This window comes from Echinops telfairi, unplaced genomic scaffold, assembly GCF_000313985.2.
Source record: "Echinops telfairi isolate 266 unplaced genomic scaffold, ASM31398v2 ScPeMD7_2;HRSCAF=8, whole genome shotgun sequence".
NCBI classification, from domain to species: Eukaryota; Metazoa; Chordata; class Mammalia; order Afrosoricida; family Tenrecidae; genus Echinops; species Echinops telfairi.
Genome location: NW_022103898.1, coordinates 69,474,903 through 69,488,475, shown reverse-complemented (window position 1 = coordinate 69,488,475; position 13,573 = coordinate 69,474,903). Strand labels below are relative to the sequence as shown.

The following is a 13,573-nucleotide window of genomic DNA, read 5'->3' as shown; positions in this document are numbered from 1 at the left end:
TCTACAGCGTCCCCGTGAATCAGAATGCGTCCAGTAAAATAGGGTGTTTCATTAGCCGGCACTAAAATGTGTAAGCTACAAACACATGCAATGCTTCACTGATCTGGATCTCAGCTGTCACAAGTGCCATCCTAATCTCTATATTGTTCCAATTATAGAATATGTGCTGCTGAAGTGGAGCTTAATTTGAAGGCATCAAGGAATTTCAGCATGGTCCAAGTTTGGCCTGTTTTTAGCAATTTCAGCAAACCCACCAGCCCATCATCTTTTGTTGATTGGCCAGAAACTCCTCAATGCCCTTTTCCAGTCTGTACAGAGAGGAATGACTGCTGTCCCTGTGAAAAGATCGTCACACCACAGTCCCTATCCAAGTATTCCCACCGTGATGTAATAATCTCTCCAGAAGGTAGTAAAAAGAGAGATGAGATGTCTGAAGTCCTTTGGGACTTCCCAGGGGTCACGAGAGAAGTTAAGCATCTATGATAAGATCGAGTCAGTTAAGATGACAGCTTTAGTAGTGAAGCTGCCGCCATGCCTGCTGCCATTAGAGAAGCCTCTCTTTATATGAGAATTACTTTGTCTAAATATTTCTGTGACATAGGTGATGATGTCAGTCTGGTAGTTGAACCTACCTCTAGAAGGGTTGAAGCCTGTTGTTGCCTGGCTGAAATGCTACAGATAGTGAAATCCTGCATACTCTAATGCCCTTTCCAAGTCTTTCTAGGACTGAGCATAGTGACACGTCTTGGAAATGCTGGACGAGAAGGGAACATTAGCATTGTCGGAGCAGTTTTCCCCCCCCCGAGTGGTAGTTTGGGTGAGCCAGTTACCTCTGCTGCTCTTGGTCTTGTTCAGGTATTTGGGGGCATAAATAAGAAATTAGCTCAACTGACTAACCAGCTATAGCAAAGACATGCATGCCATGCCTTGGATGATTACTAATACAAATGCTTCACATTTTTATTAGTGTGTTTCTCTGAGGGCAACAGTTAAGGCGTTTCTGCAGGAAAGAGACCTAGCAGAAATTAGACATCTTGTAGGAAAAGCTTCTTTAGCAGAAACAGATAAAATCACTCTGGAAGCGATAAATTTATCAAATGTAACTGTCTGCCACAGTTAGTTGTATGGAAGTACTCCACATGACAGGTTCTGCAAATTCTCCAAGATTTTAGGTGGTCTTTACCACCACCTCCACCAGCACCAGCCATGCCGGACCTGAGGGGAAACCATGGGCCTCCCTGCCCAGCCTCTCCTCCTCCCTGCCAAACTCCTCTAATGTCATAAGTTGGCACGGAGGTGGCATCCTAACACAAATCCTGAGAATAAGGAGAAAGCAGAGTGGCTGAGGCACTTCAGATGTGACCAGATGCTAAAAAACAGGACAACTATGACAAAAATGGCAAAGAAGGATTAAATGGGGGAAGTGGAGGTGGAGGTGGAAGTCATATTGATAGTCCATTTCTGTTTGGTTTTAAATCTCATACTACAGATGATGTCTTCAGGTAATTTTTTTGGTGGAAAGGACTCATTTTCATTTGACTGCTTTGAAGATCCCCTCGAGGGCTCTTTCAGGAATCTCAGAGGCCTTTGTGGAAGCCAAAGGCCAGGTGCAGAATGGTTTTCCCCTGCCTTCAGTTGGCTTCCATCTTCTAAAAGTGCATTTTCGACCTTTAATATAGGACTTACTATATCCAAATGGATCGTGAAGGCCTGACTTCATTCTCTTCCACATTATCTGGTGGTAGTGGCATGGACAACTTCAAATCTATACTACTAAACTTCTATGAAAATAATGGCAGGAAAGCCATGACAAAGAGAATTGTTGAGAATGGTCCCCAAAGAGTAGAAGCTGAAAGCGATGGCCAGTTAAAACATTTAACAATAAATGGTAAGGAACAAGCACCACATTTGGGTCACAAGTAATCAGTGTACTCATGTAACACAAATGCTGAACTATTACAAGCACCATTTGAGGGTTAACAGGAACTTTGTTTGTAAATTCCAAATGAACTCTATGATCAGTATAACTACAAATCTTACAAAGAAACAAAAACCTCACTGCCATTGGTGCTGACTCAAAAGGAGTCTTTAGGAAAAGGAAGAACTTTCCCGATGAGTTTCCAAGGTTGCTACTCTTTACTGGAGTGGAAAGCCCATCTTTCGCCCACGAAGCTGGTGTTTTCAAACTGCTAACCTTGAAGCTCGTAGCCCAACACATAATCACAAGACATAGCTATTATGCAACCAGGACTCCTGATCTAAAGTATTTCTAAGTGGCTCATCAGAGAACATATTTGTCATAGACTTTTGAATCTATTGTTGAGTTCATATTCACAAGACTTTATTTTGGTCTTTGGAATAGTTGTAAATTTATGCATGCCATTTTTTGACTAAACTTAATCCAAGGTGAACTGTGAATTTTTAGTAAAGCTGGGAGAAAATTGTATACTAACACCAGCATGGATCCTGCTTTTTCCATTTTCTTTGAAATATGAGCCAAATAGTCTTAACCTGCTGTGAACTTAACATTGCCAGGACAAACCTCCGACAAAAATAATTTCTTTCTTTTTCTTTTTCTTTTTTTCAGTTTTGAGGAATGAAGGTTATTAAGATTTTAATGGAAATACATTTCTGGTTTGATATAAATCAAGGATGGTTTCTAGTTGGGCATAGATGCTGACAATTTAGCAAGTTTTAAAAATTGTTTAAGTATGTAATATAAAGCTTATATTTAAAAGTAAAGCTGGCTGTTTATCATTGGTTTAAAATATAATAAATGCTAATGTGTTTGGTGTGTTCTTTCAGGGGGGAAAAAAAATTAGAAATACGCCTTATGTGGTTCCATTTTATGATTCAACATGTAGAGCTACTGAAACCGCTACATAGAAAGACCATAAAATTACGTAGTTGAACCCTTAACAGAATATGTATATGTATTTATGTCTAGGTCTAGTTTGATGACTATGCCATGTCCATATTCATATCCATGTATGTCATATATATGTAAAACTCCATAAACCAAACTCACTACCATGAGTTTATTCCTAATCATAGCAAGCCTATAGGGCACATAGGTCTGCCTCTGTGTGTTTCGGAGACTGTAGACATTTGCTGGAGGAGAAAGCCTCATCTTTCTCCTGCTGACCACCTGATAGGTTCAAACTGCTGTGTGTCTCCATGCTTTTTCCTAGAAAATAAACTGAACAAATTTAATTTTAGATCAGATATGTAGGAGGTGGGAGGAAGGGCATTTTTAACTCTGTATCTATTGATTGTTTTATTGTATAAAAAGTTAAACCCATAATAAATTATTTTACTTTTAAAAATTACATAGTCCATTATTCATGAGCACATGGTGGAACTACTATAAACTACCTCCCTGAGACCCAAGTATGCGATAGAATATGGTGAGGCACAGATTAACAAAGATCACGCACAACTTCTTGAAGTTATGCAGAATGCATACCATAACCTTGAAGTTTTGAATTTTCTTTTTTCTTCAGCAAGCTCATACTGTGTATTTTCCTAAATTCTGGTCTTAAACTCTTTGATTCTTTATTGCACAGCTTTGAGGTCAATGCCTGCATGCATGATCATTTATGTCACTATTTACTTGATAGATCATAAAACAAGTATTCCTTTGTTTTCGGTGTTTGAGAGCGCTTCCTGATTCTTTATCTAAAGTGGTGAGTATAGAAAATATTCAAGAGGTGCTTCAGAAAGTTCATGGGAAGATTCTATTATCTTTTTATTCCATTTTTCCACTTTTCTCATTGCCATTATATTCTAAGCGACACTACTGGATGTATTCTACTTGCATTGGCTTTAGAATGGAAGACCAAGTACTCATCGAAATGATACCATGTGATAGGTAGGTTTATTATGCCAACCTGGAAAATAAGAACATGTATGATTAATCAGGTTGCAGTTTGATTGGAGGACAAAGAGATAAATTGTTTGGGAAGGCCTACCCCTTTCTCCCTTGCTCTATCGAACCAGCATGTGACTGCCTTAGCTCTTTTTTCTGCCTCAGCATGGGAGCTACACATGGATCGTGTTGCTAGAGCTTGAGGTTCCTTTAAGACCTGCTTCGCCAAGCTGCTTGAGGCTGGTGCTGGAGCTTGAGCCTGGTGGATCCTGTAGTCTTGCATTGCTTGAGTTCGATATCCCATCTGGGCCTGCTTCACTAAGCTCCTGAGCTTAGTGTTGGTGACTGAGCTGACTGTTGGTGACCCCCACCCCCACCCCCTGCTATTTGTTGCCTATGGGCGGACTTTGCCCAAGGAAAGACTCAGCTGTCTGCTTCTTTGACCTTGGACCCAGCAGCCTTAGTAAGTTGAAGGACTTCCAGTATATTAACACTTCCACAGAAGTAAGTTGAACTAAGCCCTGTACTGCTATGTGGACTAATTATCTTTTATCTTATTGTGTGTGTAAGACAGAATTTTATATCAAAGAGCAATTATATATTGATAAAACATCCCAGTCCAGTCCAGATCAAGTCCATAAGTTCGATATTAGCGCAAATTTCTGATACCAATCTGTAAATTTCTCTTCAGACTTACACAACACATGCAATGGTGCTGAATGCAGGAAGATTACAGGCCAGTAGGTGTAAAGTCTTATGGATCCAGTGGCAGTGGAAACATTGCAACACTGGCAGGGCTCTCTCCATGTGGCTCCTCCAGCTCCAGGGCTCTAGCATAGCTCCATGTGTCTTGTCAGCAGGAAGATCAAGCAGAGAGTCTGTATGTATCTGGCCTCCAGTGAGCTATTTATCTCCTTTGTACCTCCAAATGAGGTCATCAAGCTGCAACCTGATTGACAGGCTAGACTCCACCCCTTAATAAGTTGACAGGAGATTATGTAACTGCCGCATAATATAACTATACATTAAGGTGATTTTGCAGCTTAGTATTTGCTAAGTAACTGTTTTGCAGGAAACATTTCCTTTTCAAACATGAATTATTAGTCATTCAATATTACATTACTCTCTCAGTATAAATCAGAAATATTTGTGGGGAAATGTTGGGAACATCATTATTTTTAAAATAAGCAGTTGGGCTTGTTTTAATGAATCAGTGCTCTCTAAACCACTACAAAAGAGTCAGGCAGTCAAAATTGGTTTAATGTCATCTTGTTAAGGCATTAAGGACTATCACACCACATTGCTCATAAATTCTTTTTAAAATTACATTGAAAACAATGCTGGAAACGCCATCCACCTTTCTCTTCCTCAAACATATTAGAAGCCTAAGCTTCTGAGAACCATGCAACAGTGTGTTTGGCATCGAGCTCCTGGTACTCTCAGGGGCAGCGGGCCTACAGTGATTCTTAAGGCCATCATGGCATTGTGTTTTCAAAAAATAGTGAGAGGTGTCACTTGCTTATTGTTGAGTTCTCTTAACCATCCAGTTCACCAGTTATAGAAATACTTTCTTTTATATAGTTTTTGATTCACTGACTCAAATGATTTGTCAAAACGTCTGTAGCCACATCAGCAGAACAAGATTCATTCTGTTTAATACAGATTTATTCTTGTATCTACTGATAACAGACTCTGTGTCATGTTGAAAAGATTATTTCATCCTGCCGTATAGGAATTTGTTTTCAAATAATGAAATCTGTGCTTGTGTAAAAAGGCACACTGTATAACAACTCGAGGCACAACCATTTCCAGAGTTCTTTCTGGCCAGTAATTCTGGCGCCACTGCTTCCTCTTAGAGAAGGGGAGGGGGTGTGTGGACCTGTGTAACAATCTCAAATGCTCAAATGTAGTAGCATAGGTAAAGTAATTATTTTGTGCCACAATATATCATTATTATTAAAGTGTTTACATAATGCATTCTTATTAGTGTAGTGAGGAGAGATCAGCAGTGGAATTCAGCTATCATTTTCTATAAATTCTTATGAATTTAATATCCTAAGATTGGCCTGCTATTCAGCAGAAGTATTATTCCATGATTTTTTTTTAACCTTGGAGAATATTAGTAGAAAAAGATTACGCAGCGATATATTGGGGTCCTGCTTTATCAATGTGCTTCCAACCTGGTCTCCTACCAGAGGTCATATGTTCAATTAGCAATTAAAAGGATTTCAAAAGCTTTCTCTTTCTACCTTACACCTACCAATCTACTAGGATTGTAATAGTAATTAATGATCTAATTTGAAAAGTTGGGCCAAGTTTGTTGTTTGTTTTTCTGAATTTGCAACGTACATTCTTACTCCCTTTAGGAATGTTGACAGATGGTAGGACGATGCTGGAGAAACCATACTCAGGTTCCATTCCAAGTGCGCCTTCACCTAGATGTTGTAACATTCCAGATTAGAGCACTGATCATATTTCTTTTAATAAGACTGTGCTACAATTACAACTATCTTTTAAAAAGAGAATGTAATTCCATTTGATTGTGCTCTGCTTGGTCCTAACAGGAGCCAGCTTAATTCGAAAGCTTCATATGTACAAGGGTAAGTCAACATGTATTGCTTACAAAATCTTATTAAACAGAAATGTCAGCATGTGAAGTTAGTCTACTCTATCTAGTCTATGCACTTCTGAAGGCAGTGCTTCTGTCTGTCTCACACTTCCCCCAGGGAAAGCTGCAGTCTTTGATCTACACTAGATCTAAGTGAAAGTTGTGGACGCTTTGAGGAGTATGCCTTGTAAATCTTCAAGTTCTGAGAGCAAAAAGAAGCCCAAAGAAAATCAAGACTATGAGGTGGATGGGGTAAAATTCTCATTGGACAGCACTTGCTACTCCCAAAGAAATAATTCTCTTAAAACTTCTTCATAATAATCCCCTGTGATCATCTTGTGCCCTTTGAAGAAATCAGTAATGATTGCCCCCTTGGCAATCCCAGGGAAAAAATCACCATAATCTTCTGACCCGATCTGTCTAATGTACACAATGAAGCAGGTCCCTCTGAAGTCAATATTTGGATTAGAAATTGTCTCCAGGCACCCATTGAGATGAGTGTTTTACTGAGAGAACTTTTCCACAGCCATCCACTGATCACAGAAACACGTTTAGACTCATTTTGTTTGGAATAAACTCATGTATAGGAAGCGTGGTGGCAATACTTTTCAATCTACCCTCAAATTTTACACATTGTATCCTTTGAATTTTTTTCCCAGTCTGGTGAATGAATACAAGAGGTCGCTATGTTCAGAGTTATGTGTACTTTTTAAAAATCTAGTAAAGAATAAAAAAATTAAGTAAAAAGAAAAAAAGCCTGGCTTCATGAGTACAAACTCCTGGCTCTGAGATCTTGGTCAAGTATCATAATGTCCATGTACCTCGGTTGAGCCATTGAGTAGATTTTGACTCATGATGACCCCACAGAGCAGGGTGGAACTGCCCCTGTGAGTTTCCAAGCTAACTCTTGGTGGGAGTTGAAAGCCTACTGCTGAACAGCTGGTAGTTCCAAACCACTGACCTTACAGTTGGCAGCCCAGCATGTAACCAGTATGTACCCCAGACTCCTTGAATATAAATGCGGGATAATTTCTCATTGAGAAAATTGAATGAGATAATATATAGTAAAGTGGCTTGAACTGTCCCTGGAATACAGTACACATGCATATATGTGAGTTAATTTTCTTTTCAAAATTAAGTTAAATTCCTTATCTTTACAGAAGACCCCAGCTTTCTTTGAACTTCTCAACTAAAAACGATGGTTTGACACACAATCTTATCCATTTGTCTTCTAGATGAATAAACAGAAATGCTGTAAATATTTTTCATTCCCTTACAACTAAAGCTCTGCATGCACGCTATGTTCTGTCAATTATTCACAGGCCAAGGTGAGAGGCAAAAAGCAAGCAGACATCATCTTCCATTAAATTCTTGGCAATCTCTGCTGGTAAACATCACCTTGGAAATGGTTATGTCCCAGCTTCCTAAATATTTAAAGGCGATTATGGTGGAGGAGCTGCAGCTTGGCTGACTCCTTAACAGTAGCAGCTACAAGCATCCATCCATCCTGTCCAGCAGTCAGTGCGCCCATGGAAGTCAGAGTATTGGTGGCAATGTTGATTTTACCCAGCTTTACTGTGACCTCAGCTATCAAGGTCAATTGGCATAGCATAATTCACAAAGACAATGCCCTGCATCCTATGCTGATGAGTAGTAACTAGGGTCTTCAAAGTGGGGGAGCAGTCATCTAGACTGTAGCTATTGATTTATCCTCATCTGAAGTAATGAAGAGAGAAGAACATTGAAGAAAAATGGAAGTAATTTGTCCAAAAGATTAATGGACCATATGAACCTCAACCCCCATGCCTGTTCATCCAGAAAAACTCCATGGTGCCAGCCACTGCTGCTGACCACTCTGAAAGGAATTATAGTAGAAGGTCCTAGACCGAGTCAGAGAAATATGTGGAACATACTACACTTTTTTTTAAACACCAGGCTTACAGTTCTCTGTCAATTTTTCTTCTGATCATCTTCCTCTTTTTCATCATCCTTCTAATTTAGCAAGCATTCTATCCTTTTCTATGGATTAGTCGCTCCTGATAGTATGGTCAAAGTATGTGATGTAGCTAAGAGCATGAATCACTTGAGGTCCAAAGTTCTACATGAAGCAAATGTAAAACACTGAAAATAATGCCAATTCTATAAAATTTGGACAGATCAATTTTGTATCATTTTATGGTTTACTGTGACTTGTAGAAGAAAAATGTTTTGTATCTTCTTTGGTTTGTGCATGTTATTAGGTATACAAGGGCAGGCAAAAAGTATTTCTGCGGGGATTCCACTTCATACATGTCAAGAGTTATTCCAACCAAAATGTATGTTAACCTGTCTCTGTAATTCGTGGACGGTAACTCAGTAGTTGATTTGCCTTCATTTCCTTAAACCAAAAACCTCGAACTCACTGCCATCAAGTTGATGCCAACTCATAGCGATCCATAGGACAAGGTGGAAATACTCCTGTGAACTTCCGAGACGGAAATTCTTTACGGGAGTAGAAAGTCCAGTCTTTCTCCCAAGGAGCAGCTGGTGGTTTCAAAGTGCTGACGTTTTCAGCCCAACACACCAGCACTGAGCTCCCGGATCTCCTCTTGTCTCCTTGGGGGGCCTTCAAAACGACGGTGGACTTAGGTGGAGAATGTGTGAACAAACAATGGCTTCATATATTGCTATTTGTGTTTAACATAACTTTCTATTATTTTGTAGCAATACTGTAAATGCTTTGTATAAAAATAATGATAAAAAAATTTTAAACACTAGGTCTGCTGTTCTGACAGAGACTGTGGAACTCCTAAGACTAAAGCCCTGTCACCCCTCAAGACTCAGTTTTCAGCCTAACAACAGACTAGTATATAAGGTAAATAGTAACACCAGGAGGCACATGCTCCTTAGAACAAGTAGTGTTTTCCCAGGGATAAAGCAGTATAGCAACGATGAAACATACAACATTCCTCTAGTCTTAAATGCTTCCTCCCTGCCACTATCATGATCCCAACTCTACCTTAAAAATCTGGCTAGACCAGAGAGTGTACACTGGTACAGATAGGAACTGGAAACAGGGAATCCAGGATGGATGATCTCTTCAAGACCAGTGGTGAGAGTGGGGATACTGGGAAGGTGGAGGGAGGGTGGGGTGGAAAGGCGAACCAATTACAGGGATCTACATTATAACCTCCTCCGTGGGGGATGGACAAGAGAAAAGTGGGTGAAGGGAGACGTTAGACAGTGTAAGATATGACAAAATAATAATAATTTTTAAATCATCAAGTGTTTGTTGGGGGGGGGGAGCGGAGGGAGGGGAAAAAAGGAAGAGCTGATACCAAGGGCTCAAGTAGAAAGCAAATGTTTTGAGAATGATGAGGGCAACAAATGTTGCTTGACATACAATGGATGTGTGTATGTATTGTGATAAGAGTTGTATGAGCCCCCAATAAAATGATTTTTTTTAAAGCAGGAAGGGATAAAGAAAAGGGACAAAAGGAAATAATAAACACATCGAGGGTGTGCGATGAATACTATTACTTTGTGGGGATGAATTGTTGAATGGAAAACCAATTGGCTCTATAGAGTTTCACCCAAATCACAATAAAAAGTAAAGAAACTAATTTGACCCCCACTTGGTAGCAACAGTGGGGTAGGGTAGTGTTTTTAAGACATTGATGAAAATCCAGCCTAGAATCTGCTCCTTCATTTCACCTTTAAAAAAAAATTAACACCTAATTCCTTTTATTAAATTTTGTACGGCTTCAACTTTCTAACCATCCAGTCTTACTTTTCTTACCTCGTTACATAAACTGTGCACCAGGACCTTGGTGGATCTCTGCATATTCCCTGCTTTCTTAATATCCTCACTCACTTTTCGTATGCCACTTTTACCCTGTAAACCACTCTCAGAATCACATCTGTTGTCCCTAATCTTCCACAGGAAATTACCTTCTTAGAACGTTCCTTAGTCTATACATAGCCAGAGCTCTAATACACACTATTTTTATTGCAATTCTTAGCAAAAATGATCTGCATTAGTAAAATGAGGACTAAGAAAGTTTATGTACGTATACTCACAATCTAGCCAAGATTTCATGAATCATTTCCAGGTTCCCATAAAAGTCAAAGTGTGGGTTGGAAATCATTTTCTCAGGACTTTTCTAGGGCTTTTTAGTATCTATTTAATGCCTCCTACTTCTGGTAAAGGAAATTTCTACAGATCCAAGTTCAACATATAAATAGCTTTAAGTGAAATTATATGTCCCATGGGGAGTACAAGCTTTTGAATCACAATGAGCCATTTTTGAACAGAATATATAAGGGCTTCAAGATTTAAAACTTTTAAAGAATACTGAATTTGAATACCCTTTCATTTGAACTAGGAGTGTGGATCTCCCTTTGCATTAGATATATGTATATTTTACGGATTAGAGGTGAAGGTTCTGATTAGCACCTTGGTCAGTAATTAGCTTGTGATCTTAGGCAACTAGCTAAGGGTATCTGAAAAATAATCAAATTTAAGGAAAAGTCAGGAAATGAAAAAGTATTTCCATTCCAAAGTTCTAGATTGAGACTGCCCTAGATTTCTAGGAAGTCTAGAACCATGCTCCTTCCTGTGCTTTTCCTAACTTGACTTTCACAAGGCTCACTTTGAGCCTTGAGGCTCCCAACATGGGTTTATGGAAACCTTCTGGGATGGAAGATAATCTTGACTCAGATTCTAAACAGAATTTTCTAATTCTGTTACATGTGCTGTAAAAGCAAAACAAAACACAAACAGTACTTTCTGGTGTCTTCAGGGCCATATGTCAATTATGTGAAATAGGGCAGATATTTTTAATTCTCTTGTAATTAAAAATTAAGACTTAAGTATGAGTCTAAGGGGCTGTCCTAGTAAGCAATTTAAGTAAATGCACAAAGTTGTATCCTTAGAATTGTCTCTGTCTTTGCTGTCAGGGGAACAATCCTATTTCAACCATATATTTTCTCAAGCCTAGTTCCTTCCCAACAAGCATCTTATTTATAATATACCTGTAAGCTATCCTTCTGACCTCTATACATATCCATTATATTCATCGTATTCTGACCATAACAAATTATCACAAATTTGTTTAAAGCCATATCCATTATCTCACAATTCTGTAGATCAACATTCCAGGGGTACTCTGCTGATTCCTCTGCAAATGCTCGCCCTGGTGTTGACTGGTTTAGACTTTCAGCTGGAGTTTGTAGGAGAGAACCCACCACCAGGCCTGTTCAGCTAATTGGCAGAGTCCAGCTCTGTACTGGCCTCAATTCCCGTTTTCCTTGCAATTAGCCAGGGATCATTCTCTTAGAGCTGCCTACATTCCTAGGCTAGTGGCCCTACTTCTTCAAAGCCATCAACAGCACTTCAAATTATTCTCATGTTTCAATTCTCCCTGACATCTCCAGAAGTCTCTGACATCTTCTTCTGCATTCATTCATTCATTCATTCATCCATCGATTTAATTATTTTAAAGGTTCATGAGATTACATAGGTTTCACTAAATAATCCAGTAGTTAGCTTTGTTCTCTGATACAACTAGTAAAAACTATCTGAGAAAGTATACAAATTGAGTAAAAGCCAGTATTTTAAGGTTAACTTCTTGGTATATTTATTCACACCTATAAATTCCTTTTGTCGTATAGTAACATACAAATAGTACAAGGGATCAGGGACTATGGAATCTTTGTACAGGCTATAATTTTGCCTATTATGTGTATGCTCCTAGCTGGAGTATCTATTTCAATAATTCAGGGAAGGGGGGAAAGTTGGGGGCAAAACCCCTCTCTTCACAAGTGCTACTTGAAATTTCTGAAGGATAAAAACTTACTTGTTTAATCATAGAATCATTGTATAACCATAAATGTGTCTACTCTTCTTTCCAACATCTTTGGCTTTTTTTAAAGAGGAAACATGATTGTTTATTTGCAGATTAAATTACAAGGTGTGTTAAGGTGGCCTGGTGGTGTAGTGGTTACACTTTGGACTGAACTGCAAGGTCAGTAATTCCAAACCACCGGAATGTCTGCTGGAGAAAGGTCAGGGCTCTCTAGCCCAGTTCTGATTTTAAGCCCCAGTTCTAACACAGACTACCTTACAGAGCTTAAAAAATCATTTTAAGAAACTCTAGCCCAAGTCTTTCCTATTGTAAAGTTGGATGTTTCATTAGTTTCTAGGCTAACCACCAGTTGAAGATTCTTCATCTCAAGTTATTTAAATTTGTATAAATCAAAATTACATATGAACCACAAATCAAGATGGTAAAAATATTTCTGCATAAAAAACCATTTCTTTATAGAAGGGTCTTAAAAATTTTAAGAAGTTAAAATTTTATGTGAAATATTTTTTCATTCCTTCCTAGAAAAATCATCTACTTTTTTCCACCTTTCAATTCATCTCACTTGCCACCAAAAGGTTAAAATCTGCTCCTTAAGAAATAAAATAACAGTTCTAAAAAGGGTTTAATGTCTCAAGATTCATGTAAATCCTAATGCAAAGCAGATGCTTATCAAAGTTTTTTCCTAAAAAGGCAGCCTGGGCTGGGTGAATGCTGCAGAAGACTTCCCCGTCATGGCTTTCCAGTAATGAGTCCTGGGACACGCAAGTTCCTTTTGCCCCAGTTCACAGCATCACAGCATCTATTTCCCAAATGCACAAGCACTTGAATAAGGTATATTTTTAGTAAGCCATATGTGATACGTGCTTTGGGTACCGAAAGACTGGGCCAAACCAAATTCACAGCCATTTCAACTCCTAGTAACCCTCCGTAGGGCTTCTGAGAACGTACATCTTGATGGGATCAGGCTGCTCACATTGTGGGACCAGCCCAGTGCTACAGTCACAGCTGCCGTCAGCTATTATTTATAAACTTGGAACTTTCTCAGTTTCAACAACACTGGCCTTACCTAATCAAAGTTATCTAAACCTAAAATGAAAAAAATTTTTGTTTGATTTCGTTAGAAGTCTTTACACTAACAGAACCTCTGATATTTCTTTCCTGGAAAGGTATGTGTTCATTGTTCAAAAGTTCTTACACACTAGAGTATCTTAGGAGATTCCAACTGCTATTAAGAGCTTGAATTTTTAACTA

The 13,573-nt window shown here is 38.8% G+C and overlaps 1 pseudogene; it reads left to right on the top strand.

Moving 5' to 3' along the window:
- The first annotated feature begins 531 nt into the window (after positions 1–531).
- LOC115870557 lies at positions 532–1,923 on the top strand (annotated as a pseudogene).
- The last annotated feature ends 11,650 nt before the right edge of the window (positions 1,924–13,573 follow it).